We start from the raw sequence: 22,652 nt of genomic DNA on the forward strand, positions 1-22,652 counted from the left end.
TAAGTGCAAAGACAAACCAAGTGTTTACATGTTAGATGGTCTTTAGAGAACTAGTACACTTAATGAAAGATTTTCTTCAACCCGGACTAACAAACAGTCCACTTCAGGGAAGTGAAAGGAAGCAGCATTTAAGGCCAGAGGGAAATGTTAAGTAACTGCTTAAAGCCAAGAGATGAAGATGAGATGTTTGCTATAGAAAAAACAGATAACTAGTGTCAGGACTCTTTCCTCTTCCAAATAAGTTTGCCAATTGGAAATATTTACCATGCTATTGATTTGTAAATTAAAAAACTTTGATGAAATTTTTTCCCAATCTGCAAAAGATGGTCACATATCCAGGGTCATCTTTTTTCTCCTTCTATGATGAATAAATGATTGAAATATGTTTGGTACACCCCCCCACCCCCACCCCCACCCCCCTTCCAGATACAGTATTTTACTGCTTGCATTTTAGCTTTAGGAAAATGGGAAATGTCAAATCTAATTGCCACTGATTCAGTTACAGGATCATTTGGCATTTTCTGCAATGTCTAATGGAAGGACTGGGGGAACAGATCTTCAGAGAGCTATTTATTTGTAGTCTTAATGAAAGCTTACATTAAAAGATGGCAGAAATATTCATCTTTGGATTAAATGTTATACTCTGAGAAAACTGACTGAAATACTTCATGCACCTCTGAACATAAACTCTTCTAGTCTGTCTTAGAAGTTACTACATTTTTCTCTACTAAACCTTTACTGACCTTTAAGACCACTTTTTCTAGGTAAAAACATTCCTATTCCATAGTAGTTCTCAAATTACAAAGAGAAGTGAGGTGTTCAGCTCATTTTGAGCACTGCTTTCACTTGGAAAAGTGTCAATGGATACCAGGCCAAATTTTAGTGAAGACGGGCAGTTTTTAGTTTCCATCTCTACTAGTCTACGGCCTGCAGGTGTAGGCAAGGGCACTGCATCAAAAACCTGTGTTACAAACTCATGTTGTTGTTGTTCATTAGCTAACTTTGTTTTGCTTTTTTTTTTCAATGAAAACATAGAGGTAAAATAAATTGATATCTTATCTGTCCTCTAAGATTTTAACAATTTCCCTTTCAGCATTTAAGATTAAAAAGAAATCATGTGCTTTTTAGCAGAGACTTCAGGCTGCTTTCTATTCAGCACTACCAGCTTTTAAAGAAGGATTCTTGTATTACTCTGTCTTTATGGGAATCCCAGCACCCAAAACCTCATTAGATAAAATTTTTGAGACACATTGGGTTAATATTAAGAAATAGATGTTATGAAATGAAAACAATTCCTTTTTATTTCTTAAATGTTGGTATTATACTGCTTGTTTCTTGTCCTTTTACATATGTCATACATAAGGGGGAATAGCTAAAATTAATATTTGAAAGTGATATGATACAGTCAGGTGTTGTGACTTACAGATTGAGGTAGGTCCACAATATAGACAAGTAGTCAAGGCAGTGACTTCTGTTAAAATGAGTGATATGATTTGTTAAGCATAAGGGATCTATACCTGCCTGGTGCATAGATGTTCATATACAGAGCTCCCTTCACAGCAAATAAAGGGACTTGGCTGTCTAAACCCCTGTATATGCTTCTGAAAATCTACCACGTAGTGTTAGTAGAAGATTTGATGATCTCTGAAACCAAAAGAAGGTTTAATGTGTTCCTGCAGTTTTGACTAGCTGGATTTTATTTCTGTTAAAATTATAATGGTCAGGTAATACCCATAGTTACAGTTAAATGACCTATTTGCAACAAAAATGTACATTGTTTTATCTTTTTATTTTTCTTCACATTGTATACAAATGAAGACCTGCTTATTGCAGAGATTTATGTGGAATTATATTTTGAATGTTGCAGCCTTGCCCACTTCATCTTCTGTGTTATTCCTAAACTAAATCTGTTCTTGTCTCAGAACAAGGTTTCTTAGTAAGTATAATCAAAAGATGTCATGTCAGGTAGTACCAGTGGGTTGTAGATCCAGAGCTCAGAGAAAACAGTTACAAGAGCACAGCACTAAGACTTTGAAAAAAGGGAAAGAAGAAACAAATCAGCTCCTTGAATACCTTGTCAGTCTCTGGTGTGTTTTTAATTACTCTTGGTGAAGGTCTATTCATCTTTAGGGCTGCCAAAGCAGTAATTCAGGTCTCTGCTTCTATCCAAAGTCTTTGTGTCATTATGGTCCCTCCTTCAGCAGCCACCAGTATCCTTCCAGCCGGGACTTTCCTATTATACTGATTTGCAGACAGACACACAGCATTGCCAGTCAATTGGCAGCCCTCTTCTGCATCGTCTCTGGTTAGCCCCTGGTGAAAGCCCCAGCAACTGCAAGAATACAAATGTGATGCCAAATCTGCATGTTATTTCTCACTTAGCCCCTTTCTACTGGGTCCGTTTACATAACATTACACAAAGTTCTGTGCTAAGGCAAACACTTAATCTCTTTCCAACACAGAATTGGAAGAATACTATTAACTACTGGTTTTGAGTCATTTCCAAACTGTCAGGAGTAAATGGGACTCCTGAGAATTCTCTGGAACAGGCATTATTTGAATTGAAAACCATGTGCCTTCAGCTGTTTGCAGAGATGCAGTCTCCAAAATTCTATAGCCAACATCTCTAATTTCTCTTTATCTGTGTCTAAAGCCTCATGTCTGCCTGCTGAATGACATTTGACAAGGGAAGCAGAGAAGCAGCATTTGTAATATGTGTTTAATCTAATGAAAGAATCTTATGATTTGTAATATGCATTATGAATCTTAGAAAGAAAATGTGAAACCAGACTGCAGGTTAATTAGGCAAGTCATGTAACTAATCAAACTGTGGTTCTTGTGATGTTTACTTGAGCATCATGTTCAATTGTGAATCAGAAATCCTAATCAATAAGTACCAGAGAATGGACAGCATCCATCTGCATTCTTGTAATTATGTTAAATTATAGGGCAGTGCTCTGGGTGTAAAGTTGTTGTAAGATCCTATTAACTGGACAGCTCTGACTACACGTAATCTGTCAGGGGAGTACTGTGAAGTGACCCAAATTGTAGAAGGTTGAGGTTTACAGTTTTAAATGTGACCTGTTAAATGGTTATGGTTTGCTTTCATGATATAACTGCTTTGATCCATTACACTTGTTCTTTTATCTTTTATTCCATGGTCTTTACTGCTGTCTTTTAGATTTCTTTACTATGGGTACCAAACCGGTATGATGGACTTCATCTTGTTTGACTGTGTGGCACCTCTCCTTACCTGACTTTAGCACAAATCATGCCATCATGCTCAGGAAAGTGCCGGTAGACAGCTGGATAACTATGAGGGCTATTGTCACTGACAAGAGTTGCATGCTGAATATTGTGATAAATGTCAAAAAGCTGAGAACAGGGCTGTGAGGTTTTGATTATCTTTGTTGAGTTCTGTGACAATATACCAAGAAATCCAGCTTCTAAGCTCCTGACATCTGCTACCGGCCTCTGTGAAAGCTGGATCAAATGGAAGTGGACCAAGGATCTCCAGATTTGCCTCAACTATAACTATTAGTAACCGTGTAAATGGGTACTTGTACTTCACCATTAGGGCCCAGGTGAACATGGTAAATTTTCCCTGCCAGTTGTGTTGTGGGAAGGTGCAGTTTGTAGGATGAAAACTGTCTCCTGGCAGGTCAGGTGCTTGTGCTCTGCCAGAAAAGAGGTTCAGTGTCTTTCCTTTTGAAAGCCACCTGGGTGTAGCACTGAAATTTCCCTGACCAGGATTTGTTTTCCAAGCAAGAAGATAGTTATGTGACTGTGTTGACCTTTCTTGATTGCAGCTTCCTGACTGGTGAACACTGCATGCTTTGACCTGCACATCAAGGAGAGAACACCCGTAACCTGCAGGTGTTAAATTTTCAGAAGCCATAGACACATAAAGAAATAAACAGGAAAACAAATTATTCTTTTAAGAGCTCTGAAAACCAGTGAGCAAGTGTGTGGAAAAAACATCTGTCTTCATAAATGTAGAACAAAAATATTGCCTTCCAGAAGTATGTCCCTGACGGGAAGGCAAGTCATATTTTGCTGGAAGAGAGAAAGGAGGAAAGAAAAAGACGGAGGCCAAGGAAGGACAAAGTTGACACAGCATGGGCAAGGGCACTTCAGTCAAGCTTTTTGCATGGCCCGTCTTCTTTCTTCCAGAAAGTCCTTTGTGAGCCTGGCTTTTGCTTGTTCAACCCATTGCTTTTGGAGGCAGCCACAGTACAAAACCAACAATGGTCTTTAGCAGGCAATACTCTTTTAGCATGGCTTTCTGCCAGCAGCAGTCAACAGGAGGGCTTCTCTCAGCTACTCAGCTGGTAAACAACACTTTTACATAACCTTTAGTCGGTTAATGATACATTAGCATTCAACAGCTGATTTAAGGAAATTTATTGCACTTCTCAAACATAAACAGTAGTGTTGATGAGAACTGTGTGTCTCATGAAGGAAGGGCTTAGCTCAGTCAAATGGAATTGAGTGGACCTACTTTCCTGTTTGCTCTTGTGAGTACCTCAGAGGCCCCAAAATACGCATGTTAGACTTCCACACAGCTGGTGTAAGTATTTCTCCATGTGTATTTCTCCCACAGTGGTGAAGAAAATTATGTTAGTCTGTGCATTCACACCATGCAGGTTGGATTACATCAACCTCACTATACATTGGTCTGATGACTTCCTGCACTGATTACAACTCTTTCAAAACTCTGTCTTGGGGTACAAACAAAGGTATGAAATTGCTCAGCTGATTTCTCCTCTGCTGAGAGCACTGTACTGGTTTCTGCTGTGCTCCTGAACTGTTTTGAACATTTCACTTCTTAAATACCCTGGTCCTGCAGGTTTGGCACCTGCACAGCACTGCAAGCTCTTAACTCTTAACTGCAAGCTTCTCACATTTATCATCCTGCTCATTAGCTAGCTTGAAAGAAGCTGTTCATAGCTTCCAAAATGCTGTAAAATGTACTGTGTATACTTAGGTGTCTCTTTTTACATGCTAGTGTAGTTTGAATTACCTTGATTGACCAAGTTGGAAACTACTGAAATGCAGAACAGGCATTCCTTTATTTCAGAAGCCAGTGGAAGGAGTTGCATGTTTTAGTGGTAAGTTCAGGAGTCTCCATAATGAATGATAATGAAAAAACAAGTAGGGGGAAATTGTGGATGAGAAGAAAGAGGTGGAATTTCCCCACAAGGCAGTCATGATATGATGTTGTTATGTTGGAAGACTAAAGGCATGTATTGTTTAAAAAATATTCTCACTTTAATGTAACTTGAGTACTCTGAATATTTGTGGGCTTATTTGTCTCCATGAATGATAGGCACTTCTGGAGATTTTGCCTTTCATTGCTGTTTGAGAACAAGGAGGTTTTGGCAGCTATGGGGAGAACAACAAGTCTGCGGGCTTAGTCTTTTATAGGTTTGATTCTGTCTCAATGGAGAGCCTAGTTTGAGTGAGCTGAACATTCTTCTTGCTTGTTTATTTTAGCATTCATAAAATCTTATCCCACGTCGGTTTGATCTTATGGGAACTGAATTCTCACATGTACAAAATCAAGCCCACCTGAGGCAATAACAATGTAAATAAATTCTGCCCAAAATACTTGTGGCAGGATCACTTTGAAGGTAATGAATAATTATTTAGATGCAGAATGTCCGTTCAGTCCTTGGTTTGTGCAGGCAAGACTGTCTTTTACTTCTTTCAGTGGTACAGCATAACAAGTCCTTGCAAACATTGTTCTGCTACCCCCAGAAGTCCTGAAAAGTGCCAGAAATCACACTGCATCATGCTGCCCTCCCTGTTGCAAATGAATAAGCTTTAGGCTAGCAGGACAGTACAGCATGTCTAGTATATAAATGATATCCAAAATCAAGACTGCCTTATAAATCAACCGGTGTAGGCAAAAGCCTTAAGCTATGAACAGAACCAGATGTGCTTTTGATACTGACACAGCATTTACGTGCTATCTGCACAACACAGTCATATGAGGATCAAGGTGTTCAATGACTCAGAGTTGCCCATTTTGGAATTTAGGAGCAGATTCATATAATCACTTGCATTTACATTACTGTACAGCAAGTTGCCCATGAACCAGCAGTGTGCCCTGCTCCCTCTGTGATCCTCCCCTCTGCTCTGCCCTGGTGAGGCCCCATCTGGAGTGCTGTGCCCAGTGCTGTGCTCTCCAGTTCAAGAGAGACAGGGAACTGCTGGAGAGGGTCTAGTGGAGACCTATGAAGATGATGAGGGGACTGGAGCATCTCCCTTGTGAGGACAGGCTGAGAGAGCTGGGCCCGTTTTCCCAGGAGAAGGGAAGGCTGAGAGGGGATCTTATCCATACATACAAATATCTCAAGGGCGGGTGTCAAGAGGATGGGGCCAGATTGTTCTTAGTGGTGCCCAGTGACAGGACAAGGGGCAACAGGCACAAACTGCAGTACAGGGAGTTCCAGCTGAAGATGAGGAAGGACATTTTTAAGTTGGGGTTGAGAGAGCACTGGAACAAGATGCCCAGAGAGGCTGTGGGGTCTTCTACTTTGGAAACATTCAAAACCTGCTTGGATGTGATTCTGTGCAACCTGCTGCAGGTGAACCTGCTTTAGCAAGAGGGGGTTGGACTAGATGATCTCTGGAGGTCTCTTCCAACCCCAACCATTCTGTGCTTCTGTGATTCTACTGAATTATTTCAGCAGCAAGGTCATCTGTGCTTGGGTAGGAGGTTGTGACCTTACCTTTCTCAAAATTAAATTACCCTAATATGCTCCGTTTGAGCCTGTGTCCTGAGTTCATCCAGGAGTGGAATCTGTTACTAAACGCATTACTCAATTTCTTTAGTGTACTGTCAGGATAGCAACCAGTTTGCTCTGTTGTCTCATCTATTGGCAGATATCTGGATAAAGTCCGAGATGCTTAGTTTGAGTTATAAATTATTTAAATGGTGGCGAATCTGAGGACTTGTTTTCTATACTAACATTGAGATAATATAATTTTTAGTACCATTGACATAGTAATATTGACATAATACCATTGACCATTTCCTGTCACATTAAAAGCCACTACTAGCAGGACATTATGCATGGTGCCATCTTTGTTCTGATATGTGGTTCAATCTCTCTTAAAAATTATTCTAAAGATATGTAGAGTTAGTGCTCTCTTAAGACTGTATATCTGCTGAGGTTTCAAGGTGGTCTGTAGTATAAATGGGATATTATGTAATTTGTGGTTTACATTCCTGACTGGCTGTCTTTAAACAAATTTTGGTAGCTTTTTTTTTTGTTGTTTGTTTTTGTTAAAATTCTTACCTGTGAGTTGTTGTTCTAAATAATTATATGAATTCTAAGCTGTAATGTGATGCTGGTAAATTGCATAGAAATAAATGGTATTCTGACCTGTTCAATATGATAGTATTTCTTTTGTGACTGAATTTGGTGTTCTGCTGTGATATCTGGTGTCCAGAATCCTGTAAAAAAAGACTGAGTTAAATTTCATAAGTCTGTACCTGTACCAGTACTTTACACCTAATAGCATAAATAACTACAGAAATATACAGAATTCTACTATCTATGTAAACTACAGTGAATATAATATAGCATACATCTTTATGTAATGTTATTCTTAGGAATCTTTGTCATAACATGAAGTCTGACTGGTGTGAGCCTTATTCAGATAGGTGACCATTACTGAAGTCAGTTGTTTTATTAATAATTACATAATATTTTAGGGGAAAAAAATCAAAATACTTGAGGCGTACTAAAAGACTGTATGTTTAACACTTCTGTTCTATTTTTACAAATATTATAAACTATGCAAATATGTCCAGTTAGTATACCCAAAGATTTCAAATTCTGAAAGATAATAATTGAAAACATACTATTTCATCATTAAAGAAACTGATCTGTCGGTACACTGAATTGATAAAAAATGTATAGAACTTGATTTCATAAAGAGTGAGCACTCCTTACACCTCCTATTGGACCATATTGTTACTGTGCAAATTAAAAACCAAGGAAGACCACTGTCTTTATCAGCGTTTATAGACACACACACACACTAGCTACATACTTATGGAACAGATCTTACAGTTCGTTGATCAGAGCATAAATGGGATAGAAAGAAAACTATGATACCCATTTTTTTAAGGGTGTTGAGATATCTAAACCTTTTATCAGGTTCTTCTGTCTCTAATGAACCAATTGAACCCTCTCATCCAAATTCTAGTTTCTGGTAATGATTAGAGTAGTAATATATACCTGCTCTCTGACTTTCTGATTCAGCTTGTGCCCCGTTTTACATTACAGCTGTGTAAAGAAAATAAGGTTGATAGTATCTTAAACATTTATTTAAGGAGGAGGCAGAAAGGGAAGTAGCATTTTCATCATTATGGCCACCTAATCTTCTCATTATGCTTGTTACGGAGTTTTATGCTTTGGTTTATTGATTAAGCATGGTTACGGAAAGATTTTATTCTTTGTAACCTCTGAGTCCCGAAAGATGTTCTCACTGAACTGTTATAAGAATTTATGGCATATTTCTTGTATGATGTCTCACTAAAGTGTGTATACTACTTGTTTATTTAGGTGGAAAGGATTTTGTTTCCTCCTAACCGTTTTGTGCTCCGACAGTTAAGCTTCACTGTAATTCTAAAGCACTTGGTTAGTCATATAGTTATTCTGTGATTACATCTCTATATCCCCCTTGGAAAAAAAGCAATAAAATAACAAACCTGCCTGTAAAGTAGAGCTAAACCCTTGTGTCCAATTATTAATCTGCATTTAAGAAGGCTGAGAAAGACATTAGTTCCAGTTTAAGTATTGTGTGTGGGGAGGGTAAGATCAGTGTTGTCCATGCATGAATTTTTCTTTGGTAATTTTGTTTTGGCAGAAGTGAGGTACTAAACCACTAAAGTTTTGCTAAATGGGGCTGGGGGGGTGCCCTCAAGAGCAGAGTGTACAGTAATTGGCCAGCAACTTGGATATCTCTGACATGATTTAGCATTTATTATGGTTTTGCTCACTGGACTAACCTAATTCAGTGACATTTAATCTGAGATACATTTTGTTTTCAGAAAAGAAAGACCTTTTAAAAACTAGGATACACACACATTTCTACCTCAGTAGAGGAGAGTATTTGTGTTGCTTTGTCTGACCAACACTTGTAGAGCCCTGCTTCTCTCTAATGTGGCCAGGATCTGGAAATGCCCTTGCACCTGTGAATTTGGCCCATTAGGACAGTACTGCCAAAAGCTAGCTAGGAGAACTGGAAAGCTATTTTTACCTTCAGTCCCCCTGGGTTTTTTCTGAGTGTCTTAAAGAACTGAGGGACTGTGAAGATGGATAGAAGAAGGCTGTTGTATCTTTGACTTTTTTTTTTTCATACCAAGAAGTCTACTGAATGACTGAGAAAAAACAGCAAGTGAAAACTGCTTAACTAAAAAGAAAGTACAATGTATATAAGCATCTCCTATGTAAGTTGCAGTGGCTCTGACAAAATAGTGATAGTGTGCTGGGCGGAGCTTTTTAAAATACTCCTTTAGCAAAGCGAATTCTGATTCCTTCCATACAGTCCTCTCTTTTAGAATAAATGAACTCTTTTGCAGTCTTTATGTCATTTGTATGTATAGTCTTTGTTTTGTATTTATGTACATGTGTGTATATAGATGTTTATACAATTTTTTTTAAAAAAGAAAAAATGTGAAAGTCTACATCTCAGGAGTTTTAAAATTTCTTCCCCCCTCTCCCCTTTTCATGTCACTGTATATAGTTTAACTTATATTTCATCCTTCTGGAGCAGGGCCTGTATTTATGTTATTTTGGCTTCTGGGTCATCATTGTTAAAGACAGCCATAGTTAAAGTAATATCCTGATTATTTTTTTTTCCTACAGCCTTTGTAACACAACACCTTTAGCCAGATTTTCTTTCACAAAATGTATTAAAAAATCTTGATTTCTCCTGCTGTGATTATCTTCCTCTAAAGATTCACCCCTCCTCTGTAAGTAAGTTTATAATGGGAGTTCTGCTGTATTTGACTTTCTGACATGAAGAACTAATGGAACTATGTTGACAATTATAAAAGCAAACTTACATGTTTTTTCTGTATGCAATTTATGCTATCTAGCTCTATTTCTTTAAAATTCCTAAGATTTTTGTAGCTGATTGACTCTTTAGAGAGTTCTTAAACAGATAATGTGAATTTTACCCTGCCCCATATTGTTTGTTTGAAAGAAAAGGAAAATAGGCAGACAGTATTCACATCAAATCTCTGTTGCTCTCTTTTCTTCATTCTCTATTAAAAAATGAGGAATATATTTTTCTTCCAATACTGTCTGTTTCTCTGCACTTCATTTATCGATTTTTAAAGCCCAGAAAAAAAAAGCAAGTCTGAGGCATTCTTAAAGGGAAAATGACTCAGATGGCAGAAGTGATTGTGAGAGGTTATTTTAGTCATATCTAATTTTGTCTCAGAACAGAAGTGAGTCTTTCTTGGATCCCTTCAAGCTCTGTATTTCTATGTTGCCTAAGAAAATTTGAAGTAAACCAAATTGGCATGTATCTGATTATACAATATTATATATAAACCATCAGAACAGAATAGTAAGTTTAAAAATGCAGTTTTATAAGTTGGAAAAATGAAGATTGGGTTTTCTTGTAGAAATTTTTCTTCCCCATGGTTCCTTCCTGTGCATTGTGCTTTAAGTTTAATTAAATTAGTACATATCTTTCTATTAGAAACTCTAGATTCATTCAGCAACAAAATGCGAATATCAGAGTGTATGTGGCTGATTTTAAATTTACTTATAAAACCAGCAGAAACAGAATAATTGTATCAAGGTAAATAGTTTTCAAGTGTTACTATCATACAGGCTATAGAAAAGGTAAAACATAGAAGTTAGAGCAGACATTGTAGATATCCACCTGTCCTTGTCCTGGAAACAAGAGAAATTTCAAGGTAAGCAGAGGTGGGCAACAAATGGAAGGAACCTAAGGAGGGACCGAGATGAACTCTTATGTTCCTGACACCTTGAGTTACATCCAGATTTTGGCAGCTATTCCCCTGAAAAATAACTGAGAAAAAACACATCATTACATTAAGTTCAGAATAACTTAAAGACAAAGCTGCTAACACCAACAATTGCCAGCGCACCTTTTGATTCTGTCTCTACTAAGAGTGTATTTAGGAAAATGCTAAAAGGGCTGGAGGCTAACTTCTGTAATGATTTATAGTTCATTGAGCTTGTCAATCATTTCTAGTCCTCTCAGATACAACCATCACCCCCTATTTTAAATCCTGGATTAAAACTTTCTGCTCTTTCAAGCTGATTCTTTGAGTTATTCCACCAAAGTGTGCATGCAGCAAGAAATGTCTCATGGAAGGACCACAGTTAAGATTATGGTCAGCTTCAATTCTAGCATTTCCTAGCATTTGTGTTATTCCCTACATCAGCTGCTTGATGAAATAATTAATAAACAGGAAAATCAAAGTGTTGTCCAACTCTTGGAAGAGGAGCAGGGAAGGAAAGTGGAAAATGCAATGGCAGAAAACTATGGTGAAAGTCAGAATTTTGAAAGGAGGTAGAATTTATAGTAAAGTGATAAATCACCATGTTCTTGTAAAATACCACACAAATTTCCTTGAACTCTTTGTTCTCTTAACTGTGAAGAACTCTGGGAGAGAAAGTATAAAGGCTCGTGAGCATGTGAGCCTTGGACTCCATGTATTTGCCACACTGCTGAACCTTCTCTGCAGGAGAAATGTCCTCCCTGCCATCTCTTTCCTAAAGGAAAGCGTGTGTGTAGGTATGTAAAATATGCATGGGGTGGACAGTGATAGAAAGTCACGCACATTGGGCTTTCCAGTAACCAAGGCATTAGAAAAAATCCCAACTTCTAGGGGTGTTACAGACTTTTAAAAAGTAGAGAATAGACTTGGTACACCACCTTGTCCAATGGCACTAGCGTGTGCTGAAACATTTCTTTGCCACTGCAAAACACTGCTTAAGTTGAATTCATGTGAATACTTTAAAATCCTGGGCTGGTTTAGGATAAAATTCAATTGAAAAAAATGAATGTACAGTGTGATACAAGAGTCTAATTTTAATTATATTAATAGGTTTACCTGATAGGGATTTGTTTTAAAAGAATAAAACTCTCAAATCCTAAATTGAAGTACGCTTAATACAGTATAGTCTTATGAAAAGAAGTCTATCCTGTTGCAACACATTTCTTCTGAACTGAAATAATTCGTTAAAAAATGTTTCTTCCACAATGTAATACTTACCTGAGTCAGTCCCTCTAGGAGCCCATCATTTTGAAACAATGTGTTGTGTTAATACTTCAAAAGCTTTCTTTAGCTCCTGCTATTTATCCTCAAATATACTGAAAAACTCATACAACTTAGTTTTTTTAAAAGTTGCTGGATTACCGTGCAATCAAATGCACCTTGTGAGAGGTCACATTTGCTTCCAGAAGAAATTAATTATAAAGCCGCTTTCTGATGGAACAGATCTATCACATTGTACTGTTGGGGATGGAAGGATACACATGCTGCTTATGATGTTTTTCCAGCTTTTAAAAATGAACCTTTTTTACATACAGAGGGCTGTTACACTTCCTAATCAAATCCATTGGAACCAAGACTGCATGAGGCTCTTGGATATCATAGATATTTCTTTCCTTCCCTCCTTTTTTTGCTTCTCTTCAATTTATCCCACATCCTTGAAAGCTGGATAGAATTTATAATCCAAGAAGAGTATCTTGGAAATGAAATGTTTAAGCAAATGTACAAATATTGGGAAAAGATCTTCAAACTTCCTTCAACCTGTCTGAAATTGCCAACCAACTTAATTTAAAAATGAGGTGGGGGCATTCAGCTTAAGCACTGTAACCCAAGCTTGATAATTTCAACCTTCTCTGTTATCCCATGAGAAGTGACACATATCTTATCAGCAACTAAGAACCCTAACCTATTGGAAGTTGTGTAGTTATGAGCTAATGCCATAAAATGGTAAGGACTTGTAACCTGTGCCCATGAAATGAACAGTAATTGTGCATTTTTTACCCCCAGATTCACTTATCTTCAGAAAAAATCCTAATTATCTGCACATTTTATATGGGACTACAACTGATGACAGTCAGTGTAGGAAGATAGTTTAGAAGTCTGCGGAAGTTTTTTTGGTATGCTGAGCATCCTTGAAGTCAAAGTGTGAACATGTGCTGTTATAAAACCTGTACCTCTCCATATAGTCATGCTAAAAAGGCATGATATCCTTATAAAAACCATTTTTCCTGTGTTTATCTTTCTGTTAGTGAAAGGAAGAACACAGCCTCTCAAGAAATCTCAGTGTATTCCTGCAGGAATTGCAGACCTGGTGCTTCTTCCATCATGATAAGTGATACAATAAATAGTGCAGAATTAATTTCTTCTGGGCACCTGTCTTTGTCTGTTACATAAAGTAATATACTAACAACTAGTTAGGTTATCTGGCTTCAGAATACTGGTTCAATTTTTGGTGCCAAAATGCAAAATAGTCCCTTCTATTGTGGTTTACAATGGCTCCATTTTTTTTCACTACAAGAATACCGGGTACACATGAAAGTAAAATCAGTACTGTGGTGGCCTTGAGAGTACCTCATACTCTCTTTCCCAAGTAGGAGGTAGGTTCAATCCCCATTAAAAGCTATGTAAGATACAAATGGCTGCATTCCTGCTAAAGTTTCTACTCGTAGCATAAACCATATTCCTGAAAAGAATTTTCACTAAGGCTTTTTGAGGGCCAGACATGAAGACCTTAAAAAAGAGGTATCTCAGTAATAACGTGACTTCAGTTAGTGTTATCAGACCAGTTAATTAAGTTGTCTTGGGTGAAGGAACTGTATGACCATCTGTGTATATTTGAGGAAACAAAACTACAGTCTAAATGGTGGAAAAAAATTGCTGGCTTCTTGACCTGATCATGGCTCAGAAGTCTGAAATAATGCCTGGCTGGTATTCCTTGTTACCTTTGATCAAAATGGAAATCCTCATCATTGTGAAGGCTTCGTGTGAGGTTAGAAGCAATGGAGAACATTTTGTTGTGTCTTCTACTATTTTAATTTTATTTTCGAACTATGAAGCTGAGACATGAAGTCTCAGCAATGCAAGAAGTCAAGGGTAGTAAGCAGATTTGAACCCAAATTCTCAGGAACAAATTCAGATAAATCAGAATAGCTTTGTAGAAGTTAATAGTTACTCCAGTTTAAACCAACCAAATAGAAGTCTGTTCTAATTCCTTGGTTTATTTCCTTTTAATTCACCTTTAATAGTATCCCCTAATTTTGTTACATGAAAATCCCAGTATTTAGATTTGATGTATTTCTTTAAGTCTCTGCAGAGCCAGCCATGCTTATAGAGCAGGACATTACTCTGCCTTTTATGACAGTAAATAGACACAAGGTCACTAATTCCTGTTTTGGGTGGGTTTTTTGAGGGCTGTTTCTCTCACCTGGTCTTTGCTTTGCAGTTATGGGATGCTGTGTCTCCTAGTTACTGAGGCAGTTTGTATTCTCAGTTACACCAGATATTTCCTTTGTTGCTTCCATATGTGTTCTGGTACACCCTTTAACTCCATTTCTAGGCATTATTTCCTTTCACCTTGAAAATCTTTCTCTTATTCTAACATTCATTTTCCTATCAATATTTACATTTTATGCTTATTCCTTTATCTTTCCTTAAAGAATCCACAGCCTCCCTTGACAGCTTCTTACTCTTTATGTGTTTGTAAAATAATTTATCACTTATCATTTTATCCTCTGCTTTATTTTTCATTCATGCTTATCATACTATTCTTGATCCTTGTAATTTATTCCTTTACACTAAGCGTTTATGCAACCTCTTTGAAGGACTGATTCTTCTTTTTGCTCTTTCATTTACTTTTTTCTATCTGAGTAGTCACTTATTTATTTAAGTTTGTCAGGTTGCTTCTAATCTGTGCTTTTTACGGCATACATAATTCCATCTTTTTTTTAGAAACTGCATATGCATTTGTAATTTACATTTCTTGCTTTTATTTCTCACAAAACCCATGTAAAAGTAAGTTCAGCCTCTGTGTCCTCATAATACAATATGGCTACTGCGAAGTAAAAATAATTTCCTATCTCATACAGGGAGCTTGAGGATGTTTGAAGCTATTACACAAATAGAAGCATCCTATTAGAACTGTCCGATATACCTGTGTTTTCTTTAATTTTTGCAACCTAGTTGAAAGAATGTTGTGGGTTTCTGGTAAGAGTGGACAGACAAATGACTGAAAAGGAGTATTTTTTTTATTTCATTCTTCAAACAATTGAACAGCATTTTGAAAGATGATTTTTGACCAATAACTTGAAGAATCACATCTTGTACCCTTGTAAGGATCGGTCACAGTCCTTGGTACTCTAAGGTAATTTCTGCTAACATTTGATTAGATGTAATAACATTTCACAGTCCTTATCTCATCTTTTTGTATTAATTTATATTGAAAATACTTTTAAGTTTTCTTACTGCATAGCCAGTCTTTTCTGTCATGTGGGAAAGTTGTGGGGTTTTTGTTTGTTTGTTTGTTTTTTACATTTGCTTCTTTCCTTATAGTATATAGATATTTTGGTCAAATTGATAACTTTCTGTTCTCCCTTTTGGCACCACATCAAATTTATGGGAAACCTATAAACTGGACTTCTGCTTCTTCCTCAAAATGAATGCACCACCTGGCATGGTTAAGGCTCTTGGCTCACTTCATATCCCAGGCAAAATAGCACGTGGTTGGGATGATCATGGTACTTCGGCAGAATTGCCTGGGAAACTTACACATTGCTAATGTTACACTGCATTTGGCTTTAGATGGATGTTTTACAGTCTCAAGCAAAGGCCAGTGACTTCAGTCAATTTAAATAAAAACTTGTAGGCAATTTATGCAAGGGCTAGGCTGAACAAGAAGATAAGTAGGTTGGTAACATTTTGCATCATGTGCAATGTAATAACCGCACATTCAAGTAAAAGACAGCTGTGAGGACACCTAGCAAACTTGTATAAATTTAACAGAAATGTGAAAAAAGATAGCTTTTCTCAGCCTTTGTGCCTGATTTTAATAGATCTTAAGGATATAATTATTTCAACATGTGCTGCTGTATTTATATATTTCATATATGCTTGGGGTAGCAATATAATGGTTCACTGGAAACCAAAAATAATGCCTTATAACAGTCAACTGACATCAGGAAATAATTTAGAGAATATGTGCCATAACTAGGAGTAAGAGTAGGTGCAAAGGGAAGGAGTATTTGCTGTCAGTCAGCTCTCATGAAGGATGAATAACTCATCCCTAGCTATATCTGAATTAGCTGCACTGTGTACATACATTTTTTCACTGGGATACAAAAAGGTTAAGAAATCTTGTATACAGCATTACTTAGTAGATATTTAACACTTTCATTTTTTACCTGTTGAATTTTGACTCAACAACATAATGCTGTATGAATATAAAACCATATGTAGGTGCATACATACATTTTTCTTTTTGGTCCATATAGTTGCTGAAAAAGTGTTTCACATGTACGGAGCTCTGGTTTGCTTTTATAAACACCATATCTAATGTCAAGAATGTAGTTACTGTTCATGGAAGTTACATAATCAAAGTTTCTTATACACTGTTAACCACTGGCCGAACGTTCATGTACTATCATTTCTGAAGGAAACGATGAAATAATCCAGTAGCAAACATCTAAAACTGTACTAAGATGAAACACTGGTGTTGGTATTATCACAGGAAAAGATTAGATATAAATTTTTAAATTTTACTTATTTTTAAATGGCTTTATATTCTAATATGTGTAATCTCTATAATTTATAATAATGTATGTGAATGTACTTTCTGTTGCATATAATGTCAGGCCTTCCCAAAGACGTGTGGCGATCAAGCTACCATGATTACTTTACAGCAGAGTTAGTGTGAGTCTAGTATGTTTATAAGGGTAGATCACTTTGGAGTGTCATACCCAAATTACTTTTGTTTATAGGTGTGTCTCAGTGTCCTGAGTGGTCACAATGAATATAGCAATTTATGACAGAAAATATTAGCTGGCTGTATATTTACTAGCAGAAGCTGCAAAAAGGTTCTATTTATAGAAAGCCTTTTAAAGATATATTTCAGTCTTCTTACTCCCCCTAGTTTTCTTGTATTTTCTATAATTAGAACCTCATCCATAGCAATGTTTATATAAAATACCTGCAGAGCAAACCTAGAGGTTATGCAAACTATGTTCATTTTACAAGGCCTTATTTTGGCACTTTTCACTCATGCAAAAGATCTGTTGATTTCAGGAGTCTGAGTGGAGGTACAGGATTTAGGCTACATTTTGAAAAAATATTCCAAATTTTTAACTTTCTTCTGCAGGATAGAATTATGTCTTTAGAAGATAGGAAAAAATGCTGAGTATTGAAACGTGCCAAAAAACAGTGATATGCTGAAAAAGAAAGTGCCTAATGCAGTGATAACAAATGCTTGGATTTAATGTATAAAACTTGCTAAATTAACAAGGTGGAACAGACTTGCTCCAGCACTGAATGCAACAGTGAAAATTTATTTGGCTTATGTTAATTCAATCAGTTCTACTGAAGTGGTTAAAACTTATGAGCTCTAAAATAGCGTGCCAACGTGTCCATACCCAGTTTCACTGAAGAACCTTAAAAATCAAAGACAGAGAAGCTTCAGATGGCTGGGTGCAGGCAGTTATCTACCTGCTGTGTGTTACAAGGACACTTGCAGGGAGCTAGAGCCAATGGGTCACCTTTTTATTTGGTTTAAAATGGAAATAACTGATGTTCACACACACACACACACACGCTCACCCCACTGAGTGTCTTTGACTTTAGAAATTAAAGCCTGACTACACTTTGAAACTTTATTGTTAAAGCCTAAAATTACATTGTCATGGCCAGGCTTAAATTTTCTGCCTCCTTAACCACTACAAAGACTACAGCAAAATACTCTTACCAAAAGGACATTTTGAACTGAGGGAGCTTTGTGACATCCTACAGAGTAGTGAAAATCATCTGTGGGTTAAAGTACTCTGCTTTCAAAAGAAGCTTTCGATAACTACCACCTCTCTTCTTCTGTGAATGCTTTGTTTATATATTCATTTTGCAAAGCGTTCAATGACTAAGTTTCATTTCATTTTTGTCAACAGAATGTAATTTTGCTCAGATCATTCTGTCAACAGAAAGGCAACAGCATATAATCTTTTTGTCCACTGAACTAAATTGCAGATTCATTTTGTCTGTGGAGACCAAATAGTGAATGTTTACTAATGGAAAATATTACGTCTTCTCTGTTCTGAACAAACTATGGTTAAATACTGAGAATTTGAAATACAGTTAAATTCTACAAAGCACCTTTGACTTACCACTTTTGCCTAAATGGGGTCACTACTGAAGCATCCCTAACTCTGGATCTCTGTGATGGGCAGTGGGATTTGGGAGACTTCTAGACAGTAAATCTGCTCCTGAATTTTCAGTAGATAATTATTATCAGGGTTTTTTTCATAGAAACATTTCCTATGAACAAGAGGCTGGACAGGCTGATAACCTTTTTACATACAACCTTGTGTTTTACTGCTCTGTTCATTCCTTCCTGGATATATGTGGGGGTAAGGTACAGTCACCCAAAACCTGAGCTTTCATTTCCGGTGTTGCCTGTTACGGAGGAAGTATCTGCCATGATGACTATTTTTTAGATGTGGTTTTATAGTCGTTGATGTTTTTGCAGTGTCTGTCTGTCACCAATTTAATTCTTTCACTGTTGCTCTGTGATAGCATTACATTGCTTGTACAGGACGTGTACTGGAGTGACCATAAATTCTTGCAAAATTGTTACTACCCAGCTTCTGTCAGGTTATAATGCTGCTCTGTTGAAGAGATGGTTGTGTTGGCTGTTTTTATCTCTTACACACTTATTCATTAGTGGGAGCAAAACAAATTCACAACTATTTGTGAAAAGGACTAAAACTGAAGATGTGGTGTGACCTTGGAGATTTTTACTAGAGTTCAGGAGACCCAAGTTTTCTTTCTGACTTTTTCAGTAGGTAGCCTCATGACCTTAAAGCAGCTTTCTTTAGTGTGTTTCCAGTTTGCAATGTTCTGTAAAGCACCTGGAGTCCTATGGAGCACTACTATGTAAAAGCCAAGTGCTATTCTTTGTCATATGAGTGCAGCAGAACATCTTCTTGCAGCCTAGAAGGAAAAGTTTTAACAGAATAGCAGTGTATCATTAAAGGAACCACAGAGGTTCTGGAAGAGATGATGTGAATGCCCAGATATGCTAAAGAGAAAATACTCTGTGAAATGAGAGATTTACTTAGTGAGATATTTGTGTTATTTTGTAGGCCTTTATTTTTCTCACCTGCTGTTATCATGCAACAGAACTAGGATTTTGTTCAGCATGGCATTTGAGTCAGTTTACTACAAAAAACAGTAATCTGAAGAAGAACTGATAAAATGTGTATGGGACTTTTTTGGACAATATACGCAACAGTGCCTGTCAATAGTTTTGAACCTTTTCTTTTTTTCAACAGTCAGGAAGAACAAATACCATAAAATATAATTTTACTGAGAGAACTGGTGGATTTTTTTGGAAAATGAGTGACTGCAGTGGGAGTTAACTATTTGTATACAATTGTTGATACTGCATCACTAAGAAAAAATGACATTACAAAGAAGCATTTCTTCCTTTTAAAAGGTTAATTTTTTTATTCTAGATTGGTTTTTTTGCCAATTGTCTTGTGAGGTGTTACTTCTGGTTTTGGCCCTTCATATTTTTATTTAAATCTATTTTCCTATACTGTATGTATGTTTGATATATGAAATTTCATTTCACGTTGCAGTAATTAAGGGTACATTCCGCTACCTGTTGTCAGATCAATTCCTTCCTCAAATAAAGGAGCGATCAGAAAAAGTGGCATGAAGTTGTGCTGTACCAAAAAATTACCCTTGACATTCTCACCGCTGCAAGCAAAAATGTAGCTCACAAATTCTTCACTGGACAACTGTTATACATATATTGTCAAAATATCTGCACTGTCAGTACTATTGCTCCAGCATTCAGGCAGCTATGATAATGATGTTCTTTTACATTATGAGAGGTACTGTCTTTTCTAGTACAGATAACAGCTAGAAGTATTTGCAAGATTGCAAATCGTGTTTTGCCTCCATGAATTCTTGACATTTACTGGGTGGAGAAGAAATTGGCAGAACCCTAGGATAAGAATGTGACTTTGCATTTTGTCTGCTGAACTTCCTGTTTTAATAAAACACATTATATATATATATAGATGTGCTGATTGCAGAGGAAAAAGATTTTGTTGAGTGAAACTGTGATTGGTCTCCCACTTGTCCTAGTAGCTTAAGATGTGTAGCTCCCAGCATATGAAAAGGAAAACAACCATACCCCTTTACTTTTCTGCTGTCTTTGTAGTACAGATGCTTGATGGCTTTCAAGTGCTATTTTTACCTCTCTTGCTCTTCACGACCCCCATCCCCCCCTTCTTTGTTATATAGAGTATAACAAGGGGACTGTTTGGTTTTCAGCACAAAGCTTTTATGTGGGTATCTGCAAAGTAGCAGTTTTATTCCACAGCGTGACTCTACAGGGCCACAAGGTTTCCTAAGTATATAAGTGCATGTTTGTGTTCACATGTCTGAGGTGGGGCGTGCCCTTTTTAGAAATGATAGCCGACTCTAAAAGCATAAGCTACAGACTATACATTCAGAGCATCTGTCCAAACCAAAGATTACAGTTTTGATAAAACTGTACATACAGTAAATATTCCTTGTGACATAACACTTCTAAAAATATTATGACAGCCTTGAAAACATTTTGACAAGCAAGAAAGCTATTTAAAATAGAAGATACAACCTGATTACAGGAAAAAATCATGATGCTTTGCTTCAGAAGCTGTGGGAAGGGCTGTGGTCTTGCTTTGCTTTTGTTTACAATAAAGAAAGTGAGTTGCAGAGATGTTCAGCCACATTTCTTCTAATGAAATATCAGTTCACTGGTGAAAGGACCAGAAATTAAGTCTAGAATTAAAGGAGGTGAAAAAAGGAGAAGGATTTTGTCTTGAAGTCCTGACTGGGAAAAGGGCATGAACTGGGGTGCCTGGGTCCTGTCAACTAGGTTGGCTTTCCTATTCACCTGTAAGGAAGACAACTCAGGAAGAGGACACTAGCATCCCATTTAATTGGCTTCTGTATGCTTAATATCTGGGACCTTTTTCAAGCCTCTTAGAAGAAATTAGTTACAAATTTAGGCTATAATCTGAGGATTTAATTTGTTGTTTCTCATTTCTCTCTTGTAATCTTGTTTCCAGTTACGTAGTAAAAAATTTAGTCCTTTGCTACAATAAGCTTGCAATGTTTTTATTTTTTAAAACTTGTCTAATATTAAGTGTAAATTCAGGTGAAAATGACAATACTAGAAGTATTCTGCATGTATCTGTTGCCTTCAAATGAGAAAAGGTCATGTGTGCAGGGAAGCCCTTGGTGGGGAACACCAGGAAGTCCTGAAATGAAGATGAACTCATCAACCTGGAAGTAGGATTATTTTCTGTATAAGAGTTACTTTGACAGGTTTATTTTTTATTTTTTTTTTCAGGATGGGGGTCTAAGAAGTGTCCCTTGTGCTTATGTTCTGTAAATATCTATATATGTTATGCTGTGAAACTGCTCTGAAAAATAAATGTGCTCTAAATGACACCAATGCCAGTGAATGACAGAAATCTTAGTTCGAGTCATTGTGTTCTGTTAAGACAAATATGATGACTAGCAGGTACTGAGACAAATAAAATATGAACAAGAAAAAGAAATGGAGCTTGACAGTTGATAGAAATAGGACAAATACTGTGACAAATCTGTCAAGTGCAGATACTGTCACAATGAGCTAAAATACAATGTTAAATTAGAAATGGAAATGAGACTCTATTTAAGCAAAATTGGAAGTAGAAGGGGAAAAAGGAATATCAATTTCAGGAGGAACATACATCAGACTCAGTCAGGATGGGGTCAAATATATAAAGCAGTTTACAGAAGTCCCCCCCAAAAACCGGCACAATAGTAACTGCCAGCATTAGCTTCAGCTATATCATTAGTTATTTGGATATATGCATATTACAGTCTTATGGCAAAAGCCACATTACATTTAAAGTTGTACTGCAGTTTTCATTTTAAAAGGTTCATATATACTTACAGATTGGAATTATTTTAATATCCATATATGCACAAACATAAATTACAGCTCACTGAAATGTCTCTGAAAAGTGTCATTTTTGAATGTTACACTGCACAGAATGACAAAAATTAAAGGAAACATCTGCTAAAATCAAGAGGCGGGGGAGAGGATCAGAGAAAACTACAATGAAAAAGAAAGGATTTCTGAAGAAATGGCAGTAAGAACACAGCTACCCTGTGGTAATAAGAGTGGAAACACTGCAAAGCAGCAACAGTCTAGCCAAACTATGAAATGAAAAACGCAAAGTACTTATTGTTATGGAGCAGAGCTCCATATGGAATTCAAGAGCTGCTCAAGGTAAGCAGAAGAAGGGCATAAGAGCTGGAGAGAAGACCTGTCAGATTCCTTTTCTTTTTC

The sequence above is a fragment of the Falco peregrinus genome, chromosome Z, assembly GCF_023634155.1.
Source record: "Falco peregrinus isolate bFalPer1 chromosome Z, bFalPer1.pri, whole genome shotgun sequence".
Taxonomy (NCBI): domain Eukaryota; kingdom Metazoa; phylum Chordata; class Aves; order Falconiformes; family Falconidae; genus Falco; species Falco peregrinus.